A 26,499-nucleotide genomic window follows, 5' to 3' on the forward strand; every position below is an offset into this window, starting at 1 on the left:
ATCGATATCTTATTCGCGACCCAACACTCCCAGACTCATTACATATTAGTATGAGAGACACAGGAGACTATGAGGTCTCCATGCAAATGAAAGGTTGCCAAGAAAACGTTAAAGGAAACCTGTGTTAGTAATGAGAGCCAGACTCTCCAACTCCCGACTTTAAAGCCACTAGAAACCTTACAGAGAACAGAGAGAGAGAGAGAGAGAGAGAGAGAGAGAGAGAGAGAGAGAGAGAGAGAGAGAGAGAGAGAGAGAGAGAGAGAGAGAGAGAGAGGCTAGAAAAACATCTCTAAAGTATCATTCATCGAGTAGGCAAGAATGGGGGTACGTAGGCCTGCAAGTCCAAGCCTCAAACAGCCGAGCTGATCAGGCGAGCAGTAGACCTCCCCCAGCCTCGCGCCTGACAGATGGTGAAGATAAGAACCAACATTTATATTCAGAGTTAAATATACAGATGATCAGTAATGTTGCTGCCTTACCTGAGGGTTGTATCCACGTAACATTACCTGCAGGTTACCACCCATCCTGGCTACAACCCCATAACATTACCTGCAGGTTGCCACCCATCCTGGCTACAACCCCATAACATTACCTGCAGGTTACCACCCATCCTGGCTACAACCCCATAACATTGCCTGCAGGTTACCACCCATCTTGGCTACAACCCCATAACATTACCTGCAGGTTACCACCCATCCTGGCTACAACCCCATAACATTACCTGCAGGTTACCACCCATCCTGGCTACAACCCCATAACATTACCTGCAGGTTACCACCCATCCTGGCTACAACCCCATAACATTACCTGCAGGTTACAGTCCTTCCTAGCAGTGTCTTCTCAGCCCTACCTTCATGGTAATAGCCCACACCATCAACACCTCCACAGTAGTGTCCTCCACCACCAACACCTCCACAGCGGTGTCCTCCACCGTCACCTCCACAGTAGCGTCCTCCACCACCACCACCACCACAGTAGTGTTCTCCACCACCACCACCTCCGTAGTGTCCTCCACCACCACCACCACCTCCACAGTGGTGTCCTCCACCACCAGCACCACAGTAGTGTCCTCCACCACTACCACCACAGTAGTGTCCTCTACCACCACCACCACCTCCACAGTGGTGTCCTCCACCACCACCACCACAGTAGTGTCCTCCACCACTACCACCACAGTAGTGTCCTCTACCACCACCACCACCTCCACAGTGGTGTCCTCCACCACCACCAGCACCTCCAGACACCATTCCCTCCCCCCTTGTTTCCCGCCTCCACACTTACCCCCTCCCAGTGCCTGGTTCTGCCCTCCAGGACCCGGCTTCTCCTCGGGGTCTGCAATGACGTTTATTTCATCAAAGGCTCCATACCTGTAATTCCAGGGATTCCAGGGATTCCAGCCATTGCCAGCACAAAGGGAGGCGAAGCGCGCGGCGACCCGGCTCACAGACACACAGAACTCACGACTTTTTCCCTCTCATAATTCCAACAGAAAATGCGATGAAAACGGCGAGGTCTGTCGCTGGGGAGAGCAATGCCGGGTTTTTGTGTACAGAAATGGAATTTGAATTAAATAGTTATTACTTGCAGCATATTCGAGTTCATTTTTTTTTTTTTACGGTGTCCGCGTCGGGGATTAACGTAATCTATTTGGATGATAGTCAAAAATTTAATATCGGAGTTATGCGCGAGAATCCGTGTCGAAAAGTCGCTTTTGAATAGTCGAGTTATAATTGATTCATGCTATGCAGAACGTCATGTGTGAGTTATGTATAAAATTATGACCAGGGGGGGCCCAGGGTAGGGTTGGGGGGGGCAGGAGAAAGCGTCTGTTTGGTTCAAAGATTCGGAGCATTTGAACCGGGTTCATATGTGCGTGAAGCATCATCAGTCGAGCTGAGGTATTTCCCCCAGCTCTAGAATAAGTCTCATGCATCTGGAAACTTCGACTCCAGTTCAGTAGATCCTTTTCAGAAGCGTCGGTTGGGCTGTTGTCTGGACCACGCGGGTTCGACGAGGGGGTATTATCATTGTATTTCCTCCATCTGAAATGGTTCAGAATTTTCTCACTCGGGGTTTGATCCAGTATCTGATACAGGGAAGATCCTGGAAGTTGTCGAGACTTGGGGAGGAAAAAAAAAGGAAAGAGGAGAAATATTTCGTCACACCTGAAATAAAGGAACGAACCTAAGATGTCTTTGCCATGAACCACACATCTCGCTGGGTGAAGCAGACGAGCCTGAATGACCCCGTTCTGAATGACCCCGTTGTTGTGGTGTGCATGACCCCTGGACAACAATCTCTCTCTCTCTCTCTCTCTCTCTCTCTCTCTCTCTCTCTCTCTCTCTCTCTCTCTCTCTCTCTCTCTCTCTCTCTCTCTCGAGGCTGGTGTTGAGGGCCAGTATTACATTACTCCAAAAGAACAACCAGGTTGAAGTTAGCAAGTGGCAATTGATTCCCTTGTGGCAAAAAATCTGATTGTTCGTCGTAAATCAGAATGTCAAGTTTACTCCAGGTCCGGCGAACATCTCTTACATATTGTTATCAGTATATACATAATGTTATCAGTATATACATAATGTTATCAGTATATACATAATGTTATCAGTATATACATAATGTTATCAGTATATACATAATGTTATCAGTATATACATAATGTTATCAGTATATACATAATGTTATCAGTATATACATAATGTTATCAGTATATATATAATGTTATCAGTATATACATAATGTTATCAGTATATACATAATGTTATCAGTATATACATAATGTTATCAGTATATACATAATGTTATCAGTACATACATATTGTTATCAGTATGTACATATTGTTATCAGTATATACATATTGTTATCAGTATGTACATCATGTTATCAGTATATACATATTGTTATCAGTATATACATAATATCATCAATATATACATCATGTTATCAGTATATACATAATGTTATCAGTATATACATAATGTTATCAGTATATACATAATGTTATCAGTACATACATATTGTTATCAGTATGTACATATTGTTATCTGTATCTACCTATCTTTTGGAGAAGTTCTTAAACACGATATGTGTTCTATTGCATTCAAAATAAATAGTATTGTTTACATTCATGTCCAAAACTAATGCAGGTTGGGTTAGTGTGGGAATCTCTTCTGCTAGATTGATTTAGAATAGAAAAATAAAATTCTAAAATAATCAAACGAACAAGTGAAGGTGATCAGTGGTTAAGACCATCATGGACGTGGCCAACCACCAGACATTATGGTCAGAGTGTGTACACCACGTCAGGCAAGCAGGTGTAGTGGCGGGTGTACAACACACAGTGCTGTACCAGGCCACGTGAAGCAGGCAGGTGTAGTGGCAGGTGTACAACACACAGTACTGTATCAGGCCACCTGAGGCAAGCAGGTGTAGTGGCGGGTGTACAACACACAGTACTGTACCAGTGCAGGTGAGGCAAGCAGGTGTCGTGGCGGGTGTACAACACACAGTACTGTGCCAGGCCACGTGAGGCAAGCAGGTGTAGTGGCGGGTGTACAACACACAGTACTTTGCCAGTGCAGGTGAGGCAAGCAGGTGTAGTGGCGGGTGTACAACACACAGTACTTTGCCAGTGCAGGTGAGGCAAGCAGGTGTAGTAGCGAGTGTATGTACGGCCGGGGGAAAGGAGTGGGAGTGTACATGTGATGTTCCAGTGTACTTTGTTATACTGTACAAATTTTTCATCCCGATGCAGGGCAAATTGTTTCCTGGTATCAGTGGATCGCTGTACGGGTGCAGCAGATTTCAGGATGTGTGTATACAGGCCAGGCTGGCTGACCTCTCTCTCTCTCTCTCTCTCTCTCTCTCTCTCTCTCTCTCTCTCCCCTAGAGGTGCTTGTGACCTCGCCTGCTAACTACCCTGGTCTAGCGGGAGTGTCATCATCACCCAGGCATCGAACCCTCATCAGCTGTTGTTCAAGCAGTCCATAATGCGACTTCACCACACCACAGGGAGCAAGAGATGAGCAGAAGACTCACGCCAGCAGTGTTCTCTGACGGTCACGCTCTCCTAACGCCAATATGTGGGTTCGAATCATCCTTTGAACAGGGGAAATAAAAACAAAAGAGACATGGCATATCATTCTTTGAGCATGGGTTCAAAATCTATAAGACTGTGGCAACATGAGAATATTAAACATATTTCCATCTGTCTTACACTCCAGTTCCAGTCGTGTTCGTGGGGAGGGGGGGGGGGGTGGAAGGTGGGGGGAGTGTCGAAGTGAAACTTCAGTCATCACAGAATGAAACTTGGAGTTTCTGCGTCAGTTACATGGTGAGTGACGCAGCGTCACGTGACTTACAGCGTAATACTTGACGTTACATGATCCAGGCAAGGGTGACTACACTCGCTCCCTAGGTCATCAAAAATCCTGTGTTTCTTAATGTTTCACTACCAGTGTTCTGTTTCTCCTGTGTTTCTTAATGTTTCACTACCGGTGTTCTGTTTCTCCTGTTGTTTCTTAATGTTTCACTACCAGTGTTCTGTTTCTCCTGGTGTTTCTTAATGTTTCACTACCAGTGTTCAGTTTCTCCTGTGTTTCTTAATGTTTCACTACCAGTGTTCTGTTTCTCCTGTGTTTCTCAATGTTTCACTACCGGTGTTCTGTTTCTCCTGTTGTTTCTTAATGTTTCACTACCAGTGTTCTGTTTCTCCTGTGTTTCTTAATGTTTCACTACCGGTGTTCAGTTTCTCCTGTGTTTCTTAATGTTTCACTTTCAGTATTCTGTTTCTCCTGTGTTTCTTAATGTTTCACTTTCAGTATTCTGTTTCTCCTGTGTTTCTTAATGTTTCACTACCAGTGTTCTGTTTCTCCTGTGTTTCTTAATGTTTCATTACCGGTGTTCTGTTTCTCCTGTTGTCTGTGTACCTCCGCTGGGCACCCCCAGCCAACGTCCGGGTCGTCCCGTCTGCTCGTGACGACCACGACCACGACCTGGCTTGCCTCTCCTCCCTGATGATGGGACGAAGTCACAAGCTCACACATACGAACAGGTTTACGCCTTTGCAGAAGATAATTCCGAATGCATACATACACATACATATACATACATAACGACACACACACACACACACACACACACACACACACACACGACCTCCACTGCATCTGGGTGACAGGTCGACACTGGGGCGGTTGGCTGTCTATTCATTAAATATCTAATTACAACATACCTGATGCCAATATAACACAGAGAGAGCGCGCGCGGGCGGGCGGGCGGGAGGGCGGGAGGGGCGCGGGCGGCGGGCCCCCCCGCCCGCTGCCGAGCGCTCCGTGATTTTGGGCCAAGATGGTGCGTGTGGCGATGTTGTTATTGATTGTTCGTGAGGCCACGAACTGCTGAAAGGGGGGTGGGGGGGTGTGTGAGGTGGGCGAGGGGGAGGAGGGTGAGGGTGGAAAAAATTGGGAAATAGGGAGGTTGTGGCTGGAGGTATGATAACAACAACATGGGTTATACCAGTTGTATACGTCTTGTGAAAAGTTGTAACGTATTGGTCTAGAGCAACGATGGCTTATGAAGGGCTAACGAAATTGGGAGTACGAAGGCGGAGGAGGAAAATTGGAAAGAGGGAGGAACTCGACAGTGAAATAGGGGAAGGGGGAGAAAAGTTTGGGAATAGTCTTGTGGTGAAGATGTGGTGGCGCTGTGAGGCAACCACACCTGTTGCCTGTGGTACTGCTAGTGATGTAAGCAAGGTCTGCAAGACGTGAGGGTGGGTGAGTGACACTGAGGATATATGAGTCTTGTACGCACTGCAGGTGAGGCGTAACCAGGATACCTGGTATTGTGAGGGTACATGGTAACAATACCAGATACCCTCACAGTACCAGGTACCCTCATAGTATCAGATACCCTCACAGTACCAGGTACCCTCATAGTATCAGATACCCTCACAGTACCAGGTACCCTCATAGTATCAGATACCCTCACAGTACCAGGTACCCTCATAGTATCAGATACCCTCACAATACCAGATATCCTCACCTCACACATCTCCCTGGTACTGTGAGGATACCTGGCAACAATACCAGATACCCTCACTGTACCAGGTACCCTCATAGTATCAGATACCTCACAATACCAGCTATCCTCACAGTACCAGATCCCTGGTAGTGTGAGGAGGTATGGCACTTCGATGATATCTGGTATACCAGAGATATTTGGTATTGTAAGAATATCTGGTATGACGAAGATATTTAGTATCATTACAGTAAGGAATGGCAGTAATATTGGATGATATTCAGAGAGAACCTGCTGGTCATGTATCATGTAACAGGAGGAAGGAAGGAAGGAAGGAAGGAAGGAAGGAAGGAAGGAAGGAATGAAGGAACGAAGGAAGGAAGGACTGATCTAAATAACGTAACAATGAAACAAGGTAAACAAGGAGAAAAAGAAAAGGATCATTGTTAATCTTTTGTACACTGTCATTTGTTAGCATTAACTTAGGCAGAGCAAGGCTGCACTGCTGAGGCAGAGCAAGGCTGCACTGCTGAGGCAGAGCAAGACTGCACTGCTGAGGCAGAGCAAGGCTGCACTGCTGAGGCAGAGCAAGACTGCACTGCTGAGGCAGAGCAAGGCTGCACTGCTGAGGCAGAGCAAGGCTGCACTGCTGAGGCAGGGCAAGACTGCACTGCTGAGGCAGAGCAAGACTGCACTGCTGAGGCAGAGCAAGACTGCACTGCTGAGGCAGAGCTAGACTGCACTGCTGAGGCAGAGCAAGGCTGCACTGCTGAGGCAGGGCAAGACTGCACTGCTGAGGCAGAGCAAGGCTGCACTGCTGAGGCAGAGCAAGGCTGCACTGCTGAGGCAGGGCAAGACTGCACTGCTGAAGCAGAGCAAGGCTGCACTGCTGAGGCAGAGTAAGGCTGCACTGCTGAGGCAGAGCTAGACTGCACTGCTGAGGCAGGGCAAGACTGCACTGCTGAGGCAGAGCTAGACTGCACTGCTGAGGCAGGGCAAGACTGCACTGCTGAGGCAGAGCAAGACTGCACTGCTGAGGCAGAGCTAGACTGCACTGCTGAGGCAGAGCTAGACTGCACTGCTGAGGCAGGGCAAGACTGCACTGCTGAGGCAGAGCAAGGCTGCACTGCTGAGGCAGAGCAAGACTGCACTGCTGAGGCAGAGCTAGACTGCACTGCTGAGGTAGAGCTAGACTGCACTGCTGAGGCAGGGCAAGACTGCACTGCTGAGGCAGAGCAAGACTGCACTGCTGAGGCAGAGCAAGACTGCACTGCTGAGGCAGGGCAAGACTGCACTGCTCAACAGAAAATGGCCAGACTACAGTGATGATAATAAAGAAACCAGACCAACTTCAAATAACCTTGCTGTAGCTGCAGATATGAACCATGTAAATATAAATCTTGACGTGCCTGTAAATAGGTTTGTTGTAAAAAAAAAAAAGAAATAGTAGATCAAGAGGGTAAACGAAAAAAAAATATGTAAATCTGACCAGTTTAAACCACAATACTGTAAATCGACTGGACCTGACTGTTGAGGTAGAGAAATCTAATCATTTTTCAGGAGTGGTCAGAGCGAGCCAGTGTAAAAAAAAAAAGTTTTCAGTAAATACTGGCATGTAAGCTGGGCACCAATGTAAATGGCATTATTTTGTAAATTGGCTTCATGTAAACAGGATAATGGCGCGCCACTAATTAATGGAGCGGTAAGTGCAATATGGAGGTAGTGTCGGGCTTCATTAAGTCCAGCCAGCAAGGATATTTGGAATGCAAAATAATTCCTGGGAGACTGGCCCTCCCTCCCCACCCACCCACCCGGTGATCTGGGGCCCGCTATGTTGCCTGGTGTTGCGCTGTGTTGCCTGGTGTAGAGGGGTGTTGCGCTGTGTTGCCTGGTGGTGAGGGGCGTTGCACTGTGTTGCCTGGTGTTGAGGGGCGTTGCGCTGTGTTGCCTGGTGGTGAGGGGTGTTGTGCTGTGTTGCCTGGTGGTGAGGGGCGTTGCACTGTGTTGCCTGGTGTTGAAGGGTATTGCGCTGTGTTGCCTGGTGGTGAGGGGTGTTGCGCTGTGTTGCCTGGTGTAGAGGGGTGTTGTGCTGTGTTGCCTGGTGGTGAGGGGTGTTGTGCTGTGTTGCCTGGTGGTGAGGGGTGTTGCGCTGTGTTGCCTGGTGGTGACGGGTGTTGCGCTGTGTTGCCTGGTGGTGAGGGGTGTTGCACTGTGTTGCCTGATGTTGAGAATGTTGCATTGTGTTGTCCGAAGTTTCATTGCCTTATGCTTGCACTGTACTATTTCCAGTTATTCACTGTTGTGTTTCATCATGTGTTGCATTAGAAAGAGTTACAGCTTGTTTTCTCAAGTTGTATTGCGCAGCACTGTGTTGTGCAGTAAGATGTTTCGTTGTTTTACTTTGTCTTCGTTATTCTTGTTCTATGTTGGCGTTATTTTGTGCTGTGTTGCGTCTTGAATAACGCTGCGTTAGGTTTTGCCATGCCATGCTGGCCTATGTTATTCTGAGTTGTGCTGTTTGGTTTCATGTTCGTCTATGTTCAGTTTGTTGTGTATCCACGTGTTGTGTTGTGCTGTATCATAGCGAACTGTGTTGCGAGGTGCTATGATACGGCACACTATGTTTCTGCTGTGTTGGTCGTATTGTTTTGTGTTCTGTTTTCTTGTGATGTGTTACGTTATGTTGTACTGTGCTGGGTTTGACAGTGGTGTGAGGTGTTGTGTGAAGACCTATATATACATGGGTGTGAGCAACGCATTAGTGGGACTCCATCTCTTATTCTGGCATTGTTAAGATAATACATAGTCTATGCAAATTTTTTCCCCCTGATGGTTGTATCTACGTCCTCTTTTCTTAGTTTTGTTCCACGAGTCTCTAAGTCTGTTCTTGATGACCTGCTCCCTCACATCCCTCCATAGAGCTCTTCAAGCTTAACGTTCAATCATAACCTCTTGCTTTGGACTCCTGACTCCAAAGAACTTTTGTTCTATGTTATCGTCACTATGTCGTTAAGAATGCGTCTGTAGGTATCATGTTTCTCCCTTACCATTCTTTGTTCCATAGTGGGCAGATCATGGGTTTTCCTCCTCTCTTCTTACCACATTCCACTCACCACTGGTGCCATTCTTGCTGCATTCCTCTGGACTCTTTCCTGTAGTTCTATGTGGCTTCTCGGTGGAGAAGACCAGCTTGTTTACGGCATATTTTGCCCTGGATCAAGGCTACCTGGTGTACCTGTTCCTATATGTATCAATGGCCACGTACTCACATACTCAGTGGTCGTTCCACAGTCAATCAGACATGGAGTCTTGCTCCCTCGATCACATTCTCATGTTCTCGTGACAACTGCGTGTGATGTCGGCTCATGTCTCCGTCTTATTGTGTGATTCTTGTGAACCTGTTTCCCCTGATGTTGTACTGAGCGTCTGGTGGGTCTAAACCCCTTCTCATCTGCATAAATGCATTTCCCATGGTTAGATTTCAGGAGTCAGTTGTTCTATCACTGATGCACCTTATCGAGGTCTCTTTGCAGTATGGTGCTGTCCCTATCACTTCGAACGTTTTTTTTAAGCCTCATCAACAAACAATGTTTCGTTTCGTCTGGCAGTCATGTCCAACGATCGGAGATGGTGTGGGCTTCCAGCCCTGCAGGATCCCACTTGTCACCCTCCCCGAGTTTTTGAAAACAAATCTCTCATGATATGCTATATGTCATCTTCACCGTCTACGTTGCTATCACTCCAGTTGTGCTGTTCTCCTCGGACGCGTGCTGGATGGAATGCTGAGCTTCATCCTCGAGTCTTCTGTGGAGGACGGCATCAAATGCCTTCAGGCAGTTTGAAAATAGATGATTTGTCTAGACATTCCTTTTCTGCCAGAATGTTACTCACTTTCACACAGGAGTGCAACAGGTTCGTCACAGAGGATCTCTCTCTCTCGTTCTCGCTTCATATTGAGTCCCACTCAAGACACGTGTGCTCGTCAAGCACTCTTCCAGACGTCTCCTGATTATTGTCTCAAGTGTGTGGCTGTCCATCGCTCGTCTGTGATATTAGTCTGTATTTCAGAGCTGCCTTTTTGGTGCCTTTTTTTTTTTGAATGCTGGTATTACGTTGTCTGCCTTTTATTCTCGTAAGACATTTCTCATATCAAGGGATGTTGTAAACATGACCTGTTGTCTGGGGAGGGTCTCTATGTACTCATTAAGTACAAATGGTGAATTAGAAACTGGTTTTGTGTGGGTCTGACTCCTTCATGATCCCCCTAACTTCGACTGGATTTATTTCAGTAGTTTCAAAGGTATTTTCCTCCTTCCGAACTGGCAATGATGGTATACCTCTGAATCTACAAGTGTAAACCCACTTTCAAACTTCCATTTCGGCTCCTGATACGTGTGTCTAAATCTGTATCAGTGGTTGTTCCCGCCAACTCCTTAATCTATTATTTGATCCTTTTGCTATTAATCCGCCGGTCATAAATTTGTGACATACAGTAGCTTAGTGTGTTCGTTTGTCCGATCAAATATGAATGTTTTGAGCCTGTCTTGTTCCTCCCCATATGTCCTGATTTAGTCATTTCATGTATTTTACAAATGCAGCCTGACACTTGTATGTCCAGTACTGTGCCTACATTCCTTTACTTTCCTGCATTTTCTTTTACATCGTTCATATAATAATTTGTCTGTTTCTCTTTCCCTTTACCCTGCACCTGGTATCCACTTTTACTCACCCTCATCGTATACTTCTATAGAATCTGTAGCAGAATTTGTCTATACCTGAGATCTAGAATTCATCCTCCTAGTCTGTCTCCATAAAGTAGGTGGCTCAGACATCACAATTTCCTCCCTTGTACTTTCTCTGATTCTGAGTTGACTCTGTGTTATCCCTCACTCGCTGGATGATTCATCTCAGTTACTGGGTGATCGTTTGTCCCAGGTGGAGTTCCATAGGTACTGTATGCCAGTTCAAGGCTACGGTGTCTAAATACCAAACCCATGTTTGATGGTATGCTGTCACGTCTAACTACCCAGTGACTTATGTTTGATGGTATGCTCTCACGTCTAACTACCCAGTGACTTGTCTTCGATGCTGGTATGCAAACTTCTCGTGTACACACTGAGGGAACTTGATGCCACCTTCGTGAGGATCTAAGATATTGCTCACGTCAGTTCCATATACTTGAAGTCCTTCGGATTAGAAGAATTTTCCCACCACTCTCCATCGGCTGCCAATATCTCTTCTATCAATATCCTGGTCGTTCCTTCATTATTTTTTCTTAATATGTTGTTTTCACTCATCTCCTCTTGAAGAACTATATACCCCTGGAATTACCGGGGAAGGTTTAGTAAACTACTATTTTTCTTAATTTCTGTTGCCTAAAAGGTCGACTGTTCATCACTGATTCTTGGAATGCCTCCTACTGCATTGCTTTGCTTGTTATTGTGCATTGTTCCAGGGAACCCTCAGTGACCCATCCTCCTCGTTCAGTTTAATATCAACTGTGCCTCCGGTGCTTGACTTACCCTCACTCGTTATTCGCTCGAGCCTTGACTTCAGGTTCCCTGCCATAGCCAAACAATCCGTCAGCATCTGTGTACAAGATGTTCAACTGGCGGACATGTTCTTGTTTTCCCTGATTCCTTCAGTTACATTGACGCTGCCTGAGAATCTCACTCATGTGTCTGGTCCAAGCTTTGCATTCTGGACCCTCTGTGATGTCTGAGAATGTCCAATCCTTAATTTGTTCCCTTTTTTTTTCTTGATATACACCTCTCTGATCCAGTCACTGTCTGCCAAATGAAAGGCCTGGCATAAGACGTCATCAATGTCTTCCCCCTATCTTGAATATTGCTTTAAGCAGGTTATCCATCAGTTCCAAACCTTATCTTTTTTCTCTACGTATCAATCAGTTATTTTTCTGTACGCGCGAAGACTCCAGTATGTCCTTGGTTGTCTTCATCCTCTCATGAGTCCTGTCTACCCTAGATTCATGCTGGTCCTCATGTCGACCAGACGTCATAATCGACCCACTTCTTTCCAGCTCGTGTTCCATGATCCTCTTTAAGGTATCTATCGATTGACCACAAATAGATTTGATTTAGTTTGTCGTCAGCCAACCTGTCTACCTGCTCATCCTTTAGCCTTGAGCGCGCCACTCTGGTGCTCTGATTGCTTTCAGACCCATGGATAGTCTCACATTTATTCTCCTCTTCGATCTCTTTGATGTTCTCTTCCAGTAATCTTGCTATTTTCACCAGTATTTATAGACCTGAGGTGTCCAGTCCGGTCCCACTGACGCAGTCGGCGGCTCTCCCACTGACGCAGTCGGCGGCTCTCCCACCTTCAGGCTAGGAATGTTGCCTTCAGCATAAAGCTATTGGTCTCAACTTTGTCTTCTTCCTCAGCCTCAGTTTTCGTGTACCTGATGTCGTCAGGTACAACTCCAACCCATCCATACCACCAGCACTGCAGTCGTCTTGTGATGTATACTGGACCGCCGGCTCCTCCGCCGCGTCTCTGTTGCTCTTCGCTCCTCGAAGACTTCTCCTCCGAACTCGACGATCTCATCTGCCGCCCCAGGAAAGACTGGGCTCCTCCGTTGCCTCCTGCGCAAGTCCGGCCGTCCTTGTGGTTATACATCATCTCTGCCTGTGCCTCTACGAATTCAGAGTCGTAGTAATGTGCACAGCTGCATTTCTTTGTGTCGTATTGTGTAGTGTTGCGTTCTAATGCATGAAAGGAGGAGTGTTTGCCAGTTTATATAGATGCGCTGAAGCATAAACAATGAGAGCTGATACACAAGGTGTTGAATGTTTTGATGGCTGAGGTGAATGGTATTGTGCTTTGTGTTGCGTGACTCGAATTGTTCTGTGTTGTGTTGGGTAACTTGAATTCTACTGTCTTTCTTGCGCGAGTTGAACTGTGTTGCGTATCACGTATGTTGATTTCTCTTGTACTGAGTGTTGTATAAATTGTATCATATGCAGTGATTTGTAACTTCTATCGGGATGTCTTATGTGTTGTGTGAGATGAAACATATGACTCGCTGTGTTGTGTGAACTAATCATTATTGTGTACTATATTTTGTGTTGAGTATTATTGTGTTGAGTGTTGCTTGGAATGAATTATAATGTTCGTTGTGCTGCAAGTGTTGAATGGTCTTATGTACTGTTTGTGCTATGCTGTGTGAATTTAAATTCTTTTGGGTTTTACTGTGTGATTTGTGTTGTTGTATCATGTTCTGTGTTACAAGATGAATTGAATTACGTGTTTTCTTTTGTGTGTTAAGTGGAATGCCATTGTGTGATGTGTTGAGAAGTATCATGTGGTATGTGTTATGGGATAAACTGACTTGTGCCGTGTTAATCTGCTATGTTGTATAGATTTAACTATATTTTGTGTTGTGGAGTTCAGTTGCACTGTATGTGTTATGTGTTCCTCTCTGGGGATAATGTGTTGGAGTGTGTTACGCTGTGATATGTTGTGTTTCATTTTCTTTTGACGTGCTGTGGTGTGTGGTGCCTTGTCGTGTTGTGCTGTGATGTGTGGTGCTATACTGTGCTGAGCTGTGTCGTGTGGTGCTGTGTCATGTGGTGTTATGCTTTGTTGTGCTATGCCATATTATGCTGCGGTGTGTAGTGCTGTGATGTGCAGTGGTGTGATGTTTGTGAAGCTGTGGCGTATTAGTCTGTATGTATGGTACAGCGATGTTTGGTGCTTGGTGTGTGGTCTGTAGTATAGGTTGCTGTGGTGTGTGGTATTTAGATATGTGGTGCTGTGGTGTGTGTAGTTTGCTAAGGGGTTTAGCTCTGTGGTGTGTGTGGTGCTATGATGTGTGGTGCTGTGGTGTGTGTGGTGCTAAGGGGTTTAGCGCTGTAGTGTGTGTGTGGTGGTGTGGTGCTGTGGTGTTCAGTGCTAAGATGTGTGGTACTGTGGTGTGTGGTGCTGTGGTGTTCAGTGCTAAGATGTGTGGTACTGTGGTGTGTGTGTGGTGCTGTGGTGTTGTGGTGTTCAGTGCTAAGATGTGTGGTACTGTGGTGTGTGGTGCTGTGGTGTTCAGTGCTAAGATGTGTGGTACTGTGGTGTGTGGTGCTGTGGATTCATAGCGTTATGTGATGATAGGGAGGAAGACCCTCGCCTCGCCCTTGCTGGAGGGACTCTGTGAATCCACAGACTAATGATATGAACACAGATAGAAGGAGGGTGTGTTACCCAGGTGCCAGGCACAAAGACATGACCAATAACGTACAGGACAGAGTTAGGGGGACACCGCTGAATGCAATGTTGTTGTTATTTAAGCTGGGACAAACCACGTGACTCACATTAGGTCAGAAGAGATAAATGATAAGTGTAAGTCACGGTAAGAAAGTAGAAAAGAAAGAAGATTGTGTTAGTGGATATTCTCCCTAGGTACAACGTAAACTGTGACGAGATCTGTAGGTATTTGTGGTACGACTGAGCGACCTGTACAACTGAATGGGTTGAGTAAACAGATCTATGGGATAATTTCAGTGGAGATAGGATCTTCTTTGCTGAAGATGGCCTGTGGTTCAACGGGGGATGGTAATGCAAGACTGGATAGGGATTACAGTCGAATGCTTTCCAACACCTTCTCCCCAGTTCATCACACTGATGCTAGGGCTGTAGTGTTTTCCACTCTGAAAACGCCTTTCGAACTTGTCATTCAGTTCCTCACATATCCTCACACCATCCTCTGTAACTCGACTACCTAAAAGCTTTAGCCTAATTATCTGCTTTTTAACTGATAGTTTACCCCAGGTGAATCTAGGACAAAAGTTTTGGCTCATGTCCTGACCCGTTCACTATAGTCATTTCAAATTGTATTTCAGAATAGTGTAGATACCTATTTGTCATTACCAAATTATACTGTATAAGAAAAGGGTTTTACACTCGTGGGGCCCCTATACCTAGGACTATCTTTCTATCATACATTTTTCAGTTTATGATGTTCGCATTTACTATAGCCTCATTCAGTCTGTTCCATTCCTCCACCATTCTTATGCTACAACAGTATTTCTTGACGCCCCTCTTCTCTATCACCTTTCTTATTTAGTTTCATGATATGGTCTATGGTCATCTTATCCCTACATGTTTACGGCATCAGTCTACTTCAAACACTTAATGTCTGGGATCAAGTCTCCCCTCATCTTTCTCTCTTTGGTAGTGTGCAGATCTGAGGCTTCTTGTCTTTCCTTAAGCTACAGTTTGTACCCAGATTACAGTCTGTACCCAGGCCGCAGTCTGTATTCAGGCCTTAGTCTGTACCACAGCCGTAGTCTGTACCCAGACCGACCCTCTCTGCATCTAATTGGTCCACTGAACTAGCGATGTATCAAATCCTCTGAACTAGCGATGTATCAAAATACTCGTAAAAAAGGAACAGATCACAAACTGTGTACCTGACAGTGTTGACTGTCGGTCAGGTGGTCAGTGTGTTGTTGGCTGTAATGACCGTCTACTGCCAGATGGTCGTCGTCAGGAGGTCGTCAAACTAGTCGTCACAACAGCAGTGTACAGGAAAGGCAATGAAAATAACTCATCTCTATGTTGTCACGTCCTAGATTATTCTTCTGTTGCACTCAGGTAATCCCAATCGCAATTCAACACATAATTACCAGAGTCCCCCAGCTCAATCCGGCCGAACAGAAACCAAATTAAAAAGTCCAGATTTAAGCATCTAAGCTCCACAGGGCAAGTTGTGTGACGTGGGTAGGGATGAGAAAATTACTGTGGTGTTGTGTGGTGACGGTCCTGGCCGGCCTAGCTAGACACCAGGTGCTGAACACTCACCACCTCCACAAACGTGAACAAATGTAATAGATTTTCTGATGATGTGGCTGGCGTATATAGTTGGTTGGTGTGGCTGGCGTATATAGTTGGGTGATGTGGCTGGCGTATATAGTTGGTTGGTGTGGCTGGCGTATATAGTTGGGTGATGTGGCTGGCGTATATAGTTGGGTGATGTGGCTGGCGTATATGGTTGGGTGATGTGGCTGGCGTATATAGTTGGTTGGTGTTGCTGGCGTATATAGTTGGGTGATGTGGCTGGCGTATATAGTTGGTTGGTGTGGCTGGCGTATATAGTTGGTTGGTGTGGCTGGCGTATATAGTTGGTTGGTGTGGCTGGCGTATATAGTTGGTTGGTGCGACTGGCGTATATCGTTGGAAATCCCAGCTACATTTTCTCCCCTACAGTCGACAATCGTAAATTCTAACAAGACACAGCGAGAGTTCCTACGTGTTCAGCTTACGTACAGTTCAGTCACCATCACAAGTCGATAGCCACTAACCTGAGCTCCATATCACCACTGTAATATCACCGAGAGCCCGAGGTGGAGGGTGTTATCAACATACATTTACCGGGACTGTGAACCAGCCTCCTGCAGGCATATGACCTGGTGACATTCCTGGCCTGGCTCGTCCCCTTGGTGGCTGGAGCCGTGGCCAGCCGGGCGGAAGGTGCCGCCCCGTCACCACCGCGAATTCCGTCCCCCCTTGTGGCCTCCAGTGTTTCTTGTTGGCTTCTGTGTCATCAGCTGAGGACTGGAAGGTGGGTGGTGCTCGTTCATGCCCCATCCGACAACTGGTTCGCTCGGGGTCATAGAAATAAGGACTGTGATGTCGTTACTAAATGTGGGTTCCAGAGTTTGTGAATGAGGGTAGTATTAATTAAATATCAGATGGCTTGAGGTGGGTGTCCGTATGACGGAGCTGGTTCGCTAGTTCACAGCGATGAGGACCGGGAATGCGTCCTCTGATTTCGGGACTGGTTTTTCTCGTGTTACAAATCGGTAATGGTGTCGCTCCGCGAGGCCTGGGTCGCTAATTAGCCGCGGCGAGGAGGGCGAAGTAGCTCCCAAATGTGGGTTCTGATGTCTCCTTCTGTGTTCCATGTTATCAGGAGCAGATCAGGGGCGGCGGGGAGTGGCTGCTGGCACGGTGGGCTTGACGGCACCAAAGACGAAGTTGAGTCTTTATCGAGTGAGACAAGACCACGATATGTGTGTCCATCGTACACGGGGTCTGGGAGCCCTGGCTCTGGGCTGCCCTTTTTTTTTGATCTGAGGTCAAAAGATCGGGTTTGATGATGACCCTTACGGTTGGCGTGTGCCAAGGGAGGTCACTGGGTCCCACGGCCGTGGGTGACTGGATGAAATTAAAACTTGCTTGTATTCCTGGTCCAGCCTCTGGCAAGCTAATGTTTACACAAGTTGTAACATTAACGATGAATAGTACAGAGATGGCCATACCAGGTGGCTGCTGCTAGGTACATGGAACTGAACCTGCGGGATTTATTCTCACATTCATCCAACATACTTGATGTTTGATATACCGTATTGTCTCTATCACCTTAACGGGTTGGCATCAAGAACAAACAACTAATGGCCTCACTCACACATCCACTTTTTAGCTGTCATATAGAACGTACCCAAACCAGAGCTACCACCCCCCTTTTCCCCCCTCTAACAAGCCCCACAGACCACACCGTGGCTTATCTTCATCGCTTCGTCCGTCTTGGTTCATGCCAACGACAGCACGTCGTCCCCTGTTTACCACGTCGATCCTATTCATTCTGTTCAATGCACGCCTCGCGTTCCCCTGAAAGATCAGGTCCCGATACTGTAAAGCCTCCTCCACTCCATCCTTCCATGCCCATCCACCTCTCCGATCATCAAACCTAGGCATCTTTCCACACATTCCTCAGTGCACCGAAAACTTTCATCCCCTCACCCACCACACTGTAGCTCATTTCAGCTTCCATGGTTCCATTCGCTGCCACATCCACTCCCAGTTGTCCAAAACACTCCCCTTCCTCTAATTTCTCTTCTTTCAAACTAACACTCCAGATAACGTGTCTCTTATCACTGCTAAACCTAATGACTTTACTTTTACTCACATGTACTCTTAAACTTCTAAACTTTCTCCTTTCACACACTCTCCTAAACTCAGACACTGACTTCTGTAGTTTCTTACTCGAATCTGCCACAAGCGCCGTGTCAACAGCAAACAACATCTGACTCACGACCCAGTCACCCTAACCCCACCCCAACAGACTGCATTCTTGCTCCACTCTCCAAGATCCTTGCATTCGTCTCCCTCACCATCCCATCCATAAACAGATTCAAACAGCCATGATGGCAACACACATCCCTGCCACAAACCTACCCTCACCTCACATTGAACCACTCACTTATCCTCCTCCCTAACTACTCGCACACACGTCTCACTCTCATGATAAAAACTCCTCACTGCATCTAATAACTTTCCTCCTACACCATATAGTCGTGGTACCTTCCACAAAGCATAGTCATTCACAGTATCATATGTTTTCACTAGATCCATAAAAACAACATTGGAACCCTTCTCTTTTGCTAAGCATTTCTCACACACATTCTTCAAGCCAAGCACCTGATCCACACATCCTCTACCATTCCTGAAACCACAATGTTCTTCCCTAGTCCGATGTACTGTATATGCCACCATCCTGTCAATCACCACTCTTTCATACAACTTACCAAGTGCACTCAATAAGATCATACCTCTTTAGTTCAAACATTCATCTTTGTCCCCTTTGCCTTTGTACGGTGACATCATACAGGCATTACTCCAATCCTCGAGCACCTCACCACGCTCGATAAACACTTTGAAAATCCTAACTAACAAAACAACAACACAGTTACCCTCTTTCTTAAGAAATTCAACTGCAAATACCACATATCTTAACCGCTTTACCACATTTCATCTTGCACAAGGCTTTCAACCCTCTTTTCTGTTCATGGCACCCTTCCCAATCCTCTGCCTCACTTCCTATACCTCCCCAACCTGCCTGTTACCATCTGATCCCATCACCGATGTTCCCATTTATTCTTTTGTTTTTCTCTCACTTGTAACCTTCTTCCAAAACATTTTCTTATTCTCCCTGATGTTTGCTGATACTCGCTCACCCCAGCTCTCATTTGTCCTCTTTTTTTCAGTTCCTGCGCCTTCCTCTTGGCTTCCTACCGCTTTTCTTGTATATTTCCCAATCACTTGTACTCCTTCCCTGTAAGTACTGCCCACACACCTCTCATTTCTCTTCCACTAGCAACTTGACTTCGTCCGTCCATCACTCGTTATCTTTGCTCACCTGCCCACCTCCCACCTTCTGCATACCACGCGCTTCTCTCGCAAATGACAGCACTCCCTCCCGAAACACCTCCCATTCCTCACTCACACTCTAATTCTACTCGCTCTTACCTTTGGCCATCTTACATTCAAACTGTCTTGGTGTATATGTGTATATGTATATATGTAGTTTCTGCTGGAAGAGAATCGATAAACACATGAGCCTGAATACTTCGTAAATATTCAGTACAGTCCATCGTTCAATTACAGGTTGAATCACACAGTTAATCCATCTGGACGTATCACTCAACTATGATGCCTGTTCAAGGAGTATATCTGGCTTCAGTGATAAGCTAAGCTGAGGCACTCAAGCAGACTACGACAATCCTGGGATATAGAATGAATCGGTCAGCCATTATAGACATCCTGGGGAATACATCCACTTTACAGAGGTTAACATAGAGAAAATAAAGCCACAGAAGGAATCACTTTAGCGCCACTAATGTAGTAGACACTGTGAATCTCTCCCATACATACCTCACTCAGCAGTGATAACTATGAATGTTTACAGGAATCAATTTCTTTCCTAGACTTACGGCGCTTCGGTCAACGGAGTTCGGTGTTTGATCCGTGACAACCTGTTGCTGGAACATAAGAATCACAGTGTTATGGACCAGACATCGAACTGCAGACTATGATACTCCAAGACACATCACCGAGAATGGTTGAGATCCTTCTGTACGGATGATGGAGGGTTGAAACCCTCGTATTTCCGATTTTCTTTATGACATGGAGCCAACTACAACCCAACCCGTTCATATTCCAGGACGTCATGACCACTTTGTCAACACTGGATCTAATTTCCTATTTTTTCACCTTTAATCCCTCTCGCTACAGCCATACAGTCTCGTAAATATTTTTTTCTGTTAATTTCTAATAAACCACCTCTCTCCCCTCCCTCTCCTCTGGCTCTCTTCTCCCTCCTTTAAAGCTTTGATGTTGGCAGTTGGATGGCGGTCACTGGTGTAGATAACGTTCTTTTTCTCTTACCTTCCCCTTTGGGAAGGATCGCTGTCTTGCCTATGGTGATAGCTGTCCCTGGTGAGCGTTAAGCACAGATCATCATTGAAGCAATGTAAGCGTGTGTTGTACCCCGTCCCCCTTCTAACATTATCCCCTCCACCTACACATAGTTCAAATATTCTCGTTCTGAGGCCATCCGCCTAAGGGATAGGGAATATCGGATCTGGATATAAAGGTTCTCTTGCCTCCGACTCACATCCAGAGCTTCTGTATTTACCCGGGGTCAGAGTAAGCTGTTTGTTCCTTCATCTGAGGGAAGTGTGACCACTTCTCCTCCTCTCCCGCCGATAAGTCATATTGGTCTTTACCGAAGTATCTGTAACAACTTCTGTCGCACTACCTCTCCTTTGTTCTCCCGTTCAGTCGCTCACAATAGCTCTTCCTCCTGATGACAAACCATCCATGGTTCTTTCTTCTTTATCCCTACCTTGGATGACTCTAACTTTCCCACTCCCCCAGCACACCTCTCACTAGTCCCGGGTCCCTTCCTGCAACTTCATTTCATAGAGTCAAAGAAAGAAAAGACATTTTCCTCTCTGTGGACACAAGTAGTATCCCTACTCGTGTTTTGATGTGTACATCCGACCTTGCGCCTCTGCTTCCTCGTCTGTTCCACCTCAGCTTAAAAACCAAAACAGTTCCCACTTCTTCCAGGTATGCATTGATACATTCAGAATTTAGAAGGCAGAAAAGGGACTGTAGTCTGATACATTCAGAATTCAGAAGACAGAAAATGGACTGTAGTCTGATACATTCAGAATTCAGAAGGCTGAAAATGGACTGTAGTATATACTAAAGAGGAGTGACCCATGCAATCCTTCTAGCTATTGTCCTTTTGTTCTGACTTTTATGAATTTTCAAAGCCCTGGAATCTTCTCTTAAATCTCATTTTCTTAAGTATTTTGTTTCTCAAAGTTTCCTTCCTCGCTGGTCATCAGTATGGTTTCAGAGAGAGTGAGATCCTACCGGTGATAACCTTTCCCTGTCTCACTAGTGTCTGGTTATCCTCTCTGTCTTAGCTCCGTGACATGTCAAAAGCATATGACAGAGTCTGGTATTAGGCTCTGATCTCCAAGCTTCCTTCTTTTGGTTTTCTCCCTTCGTTCCGTTCTCTATGGTCTAGTTTCCCCGACTGGCCAGTCTATTTAGTAACTGCTGATGAATCAAACTGTCTTTCTCTCCCTACCAACCGTGGTGTGCCACTGGGCTTTTGCCTTCTCTCCTTACTTCTCACTCCCTTTTTATATTATGGAAATCCTTTCCCCAGCAGATCACTAGATGCCCAAACGACCAAACGCTGTATTTCTTCATTTCTTTCAGACCTGTTTCATCTCTCTCTCTCTCTCTCTCTCTCTCTCTCTCTCTCTCTCTCTCTCTCTCTCTCTCTCTCTCTCTCTCTCTCTCTCTCGGTTTAGGTCTTGTTTCGTCTCACTTATTGTAAACTCAGCTGTGGTTAGGGTTTCACAGGACAGCAGACGCAACCTAGTTAATCTGAATGCCTTTGTCATACCCAATTTCTGCCCATCTCCCTTCGTAAAACCCTTAACAACGTACCTATCCTGTCTGATGGTTTGGAATTCCATCCCTCAACGCAATGAATATTTTCGCTACCACCTTAAGTAACATCTAACTTACCCTGGAAACCTCACATGATACAAATACCTCAGTTCAACCTTAAAAACTGGAAGCTCTCCTCAGGTGCAGTAAATTCGTCTCCTCTGCATAATTGCTCCGATTATGAATAGGATTTGATCCGTCTACGTATGGAGGAGAACTCCTGCTACGCCTGGGGAGGTTCTAGCTCTACAGACTTGTTTGACAGTGTCGAGTCCAGAGCGATGCAACTTACCAACTCGCCAAGTCTGACATCTAAAATCTGACCCCACTTCCTTTCCGCCAGCAGTGCTTCTATGTCTCTCGTGCAGTTACGCTGGTGTCTGTGTCCAGCGCCTGGTCACATGAGCGTCTCAGCCATCATCCTGGACCACGTCATACTGGGCAAGCCACTGCGTCACATGTTGCCTGCCTGGCCATTTGCAACGTAAAGGTGAACCCGTTGTGATTTTGATCTTTTCTATTTTCTCTCTACAACGCTGATCTTTGGAAGTCTTTACCTTTCGCTGTCGGCGTTAAAAAGGAGACTAAATTTCAGACGTCGAATGATCTCCAGACCTGACCTTGGGAGCAGAGGGAACCCCTGGATGCAATCCCCAGTCTCTGGCCCCCAAGGCATGTTGCCGCTCCCCCAGCAGCTCCCGGGCGTCAGGAACGTGGACCCTGCGGACCCCAGGTCCCGCGGACCAGAATACCCTGAGGCCCTACGGACCCAAGTACCCGAGGTCTCGCGGACCAGAGAATCCATGGGCGAGCAGAACTTTGTAGCTAAGGACCCAAAGACCAGAGTGACCGAAGACCAGAGTACCCGAGGACCAGCGAACCCAAGAACCTGGAGACCCGCGGACCATAATACATAAAGACCAGAGTACAAGAGGACCAGCGAACCCAAGAACCTGATGACCATTGACCCAAGTAGCCGAAGAACCTGATGACCCAAGTATCCGAGGTTCCACGGGCCACAGGACATGAAGACCTGCGGATTCGAAGTGCCGGGGATTAGCGGACCCTAAGACCAGAGGACTCAAGTACCTGAAGACTAGAAGATCCAAGTTCCCGTGGACCAGTGGACCTGAGGACCAACGAACCCGAGGTACAGTAGCCCCAAGGACTTGTGGACCCGAGGACCAGCAAACCTAAAACCAACGGACCAAAGGACCTGTGGACCCGAGGACTAGCAGACTCGAGGACCAGCGGACTTGAGAACCAGTGGATCCAAGGACAAGTGGACCCGAGGACCAACAGACCCGAGGACCAGTGGACCTGAGGACTAGTGGACCCGAGGACCAGTGGACCTGAGGACCAGTGGACCCGAGGACCAGCAGACCCAAGGACCAGCAGACCCGAGGACCAGTGGACCTGAGGACAAGACGGCTTGAAAACCATGGAACCCACCAGCGAGTGGAGTCCCCGTGTGTACACGGCTAGAGACCTCCTCATCACCTCCATTCCTCTTTTTCATCTTCTCCCCTGACTGGTCTCTGTTCCTCCCCTCACTCTCCTCTCCCTCCTCTCCCTATTACTTGCCTCATCTCCCCTGAGCTTCACAATGTCTCTCATTCTCTCTCTCTCTCTCTCTCTCTCTCTCTCTCTCTCTCTCTCTCTCTCTCTCTCTCTCTCTCTCTCTCTCTCTCTCTCTCCCTGCCTATCTATCTCTGATTTCCATCCCATTAACTATCAATCTCGCCCTTTCCCAATCATCGTCCTTGTCTCCCTCTCATTTCCCTCCCCAGTTCTCTCTCCTCCCCGGTCGCCTCCCCTTCATCCCCCACAGATGGGTCCAGTGCAGGAGGTGATCCTTTCCTTTACTTCTCCCATTCTTTTTTTCAATTGTTATCCTCTTTGTCGAGCCTCATCTGTGTGGCGCTAAACCATCTCTTTCGTCCAGGGTTCTCCTTTACCAGCTGCTAGTATATGGAGCCCCATCTGGCCACCTGTTGCTCTGTGTGTGTGGGTCCTCTACCACCATCACCACCTGTTGCTGTGTGTGTGTGTGGGTCCTCGTCTACCACCATCACCACCTGTTGCTGTGTGTGGGTCCTCTACCACCATCACCACCTGTTGCTGTGTGTGGGGGGGTTGTCTACCACCATCACCACCTGTTGCTGTGTGTGTGGGGGGTCCTCTACCACCATCACCACCTGTTGCTGTGTGTGTGGAGGGGTTGTCTACCACCATCACCACCTGTTGCTGTGTGTGTGGAGGGGTTGTCTACCACCATCACCACCTACCTGTTGCTGTGTGTGAGGGTCGTCTACCAACATCACCACTTTTGCTGTGTGGGGGTTGTCTATCACCATCACCACCTGTTGCTGTGTGTGGGGTTCCTCTACCACCATCATCACCTGTTGCTGTGTGTGGGGGTCGTCTACCACCATCACCACCTGTTGCTGTGTGTGGGGCTCGTCTACCACCATCACCACCTGTTGCTGTGTGTGGGGCTCGTCTACCGCCATCACCACCTGTTGCTGTGTGTCGGGGTCGTCTACCACCATCATCACCATCACCACCACCACCACTTCCATCACCATCAAACCACCATCACCATCATCACCACCATCAGCTCCACTACCACCACCACCATCACCACCACCAATACCATTACTACCACCACCACCATCATCACCATCACCACCACCATTACCACCACCATCAACACCACCAACACTATCACCATCACCTCCACCATCACCACCACCATTACCACCACCATCAACACCACAAACACTATCACCATCACCTCCACCATCACCACCACCATCACCACCACCATCAACACCACCAACACTATCACCATCACCTCCACCATCACCACCTCTAAAAGGACACCTGTGGTAGCGAGCACCGTCTGCAGTACCACACAATTCACCACCGTCAGTACATCAAACAGGAGCTGCTGGAACCCGTTATAGCGTCCTCCCTCCAACACCTGTTTCAAACATTTCCATCGCTGGATTTCTAGTAGTCCCGATACAACGAAGAATCCCAACCTCATTAACGATGTTCTAGAGGCAGCAGACTCCCTGTTCCATACAGCGAGGTCAGAACAACCAATCAACTACAACTCTTGCATTCGCAATACCGAGGCTGACTCAATACGAACCTCGTTATAACTATATATAGTAAGTCTGGTCAGACCAGCAGGACCACAGAAGCCTTTATTAAAGAGGTTGAAACAAACAATTAACTGACCTCGTCAAGGAGACATCGATAATATGATGCAGTCGTCAGAGAGACATAGATGACCCTTGCCCAAGCTCACACTCCAGCCGCCAGTGTGAGGGAAAACACACCAGGTCGAGGACGAGGTCGTTCATGGCGAGTGAGGTGTGGCCACACCTCCCCTCCCAGCGCGCTCTGCCGCTGGACATTGTTGCCATAACTTCATGTCTCGAGGAATCTCTCCAACCTCCCACATGTTGGTCGTATCCCGCATGTCTGGCAGTAGTGTGGTGCATGCTGCTCCTGCTGTGGTGTTATGCTGCCGTGTGCGTCATGCTGCTCTTGTGTCATGCTGGCCTCAGACAGCCCTCCTTGCTGCTGGGTCGTGTTCCTGCTGTTGGTGCTGTGTCATGCTGGGCTTCGACATGCTACCTGCTGCTGTGTCACGCTACTGTTGCTGTGTAATGGTGCTCTTGCTGTGTCATGTTGGCTCCGACAATGCTGTTGCTGTGTCATGCTGGACTTCGACATGCTACTGCTGCTGTGTCACACTGCTATTGCTGTGTCATGCTGGGCTCCGACACATTACTGCTGCTGTGTCACACTGCTGTTGCTGTGTCATGCTGGGCTCCGACATGCTGCTGTGTCACTCGACTGTTCTCGTGTCATACTGGGGGGCCTCTCGACATACTGCACTTCCTGCTGTGTCACGCTCGACCCCCGGCATGCTGCCACATTCACCTCGCCAATACACAAAGCATGGCAGCTGTTGCAATTATATCAGTCAATTGTCTACCATGAGTAATGCAACAGCTGCAATCCTTTGTATACTAGCAAAGACGTAGAGAGACCTCGGGACGCGAGCCTTCAAGAACACCTTGGGCAAGTCTGTACGAGCGAACTGCCTAATTACCTCCTTCTCCTTTTCAGCAACACGGGATCAACGAAACGAGACCTCGGGACGCGCGCCTACAAGATCACCTTGGGCAAGTCTGTACGAGCGAACTGCCTAATTACCTCCTTCTCCTTTTCAGCAACACGGGATCACCCTCACGACAAGGAGCACTCAGTGTTTAGAGCGAGCGTGTGTACATCTCTCTCTGCTGGTCAGCTGCTCATCATCAAACACTGATCTCTTCATACTGGCTTACCTTCTCTCCCTCAGGAACATAGTATAAATAACAATGAGATATTGACAGAGTGGAGACAGAATCATTCTTTTTTCCTAGCAATTCTTTTTTATTAGATCTGTCTCGTTCATCTTTTTAAATTCATATCTTATCGTTAAGATACATTTCTTTTTCTCCTAGCAATTCTTTTTTATTAGATCTGTCTCATTCCTTTTTTAACATTCATATCTTATCGTTAAGATACATTTCTTTTTTCCTAGCAATTCTTTTTCATTAGATCTGTCTCATTCCTTTTTTAACATTCATATCTTATCGTTAAGATACATTTCTTTTTTCCTAGCAATTCTTTTTCATTAGATCTGTCTC

The sequence above is a fragment of the Panulirus ornatus genome, chromosome 42, assembly GCF_036320965.1.
Source record: "Panulirus ornatus isolate Po-2019 chromosome 42, ASM3632096v1, whole genome shotgun sequence".
Classification (NCBI taxonomy): domain Eukaryota; kingdom Metazoa; phylum Arthropoda; class Malacostraca; order Decapoda; family Palinuridae; genus Panulirus; species Panulirus ornatus.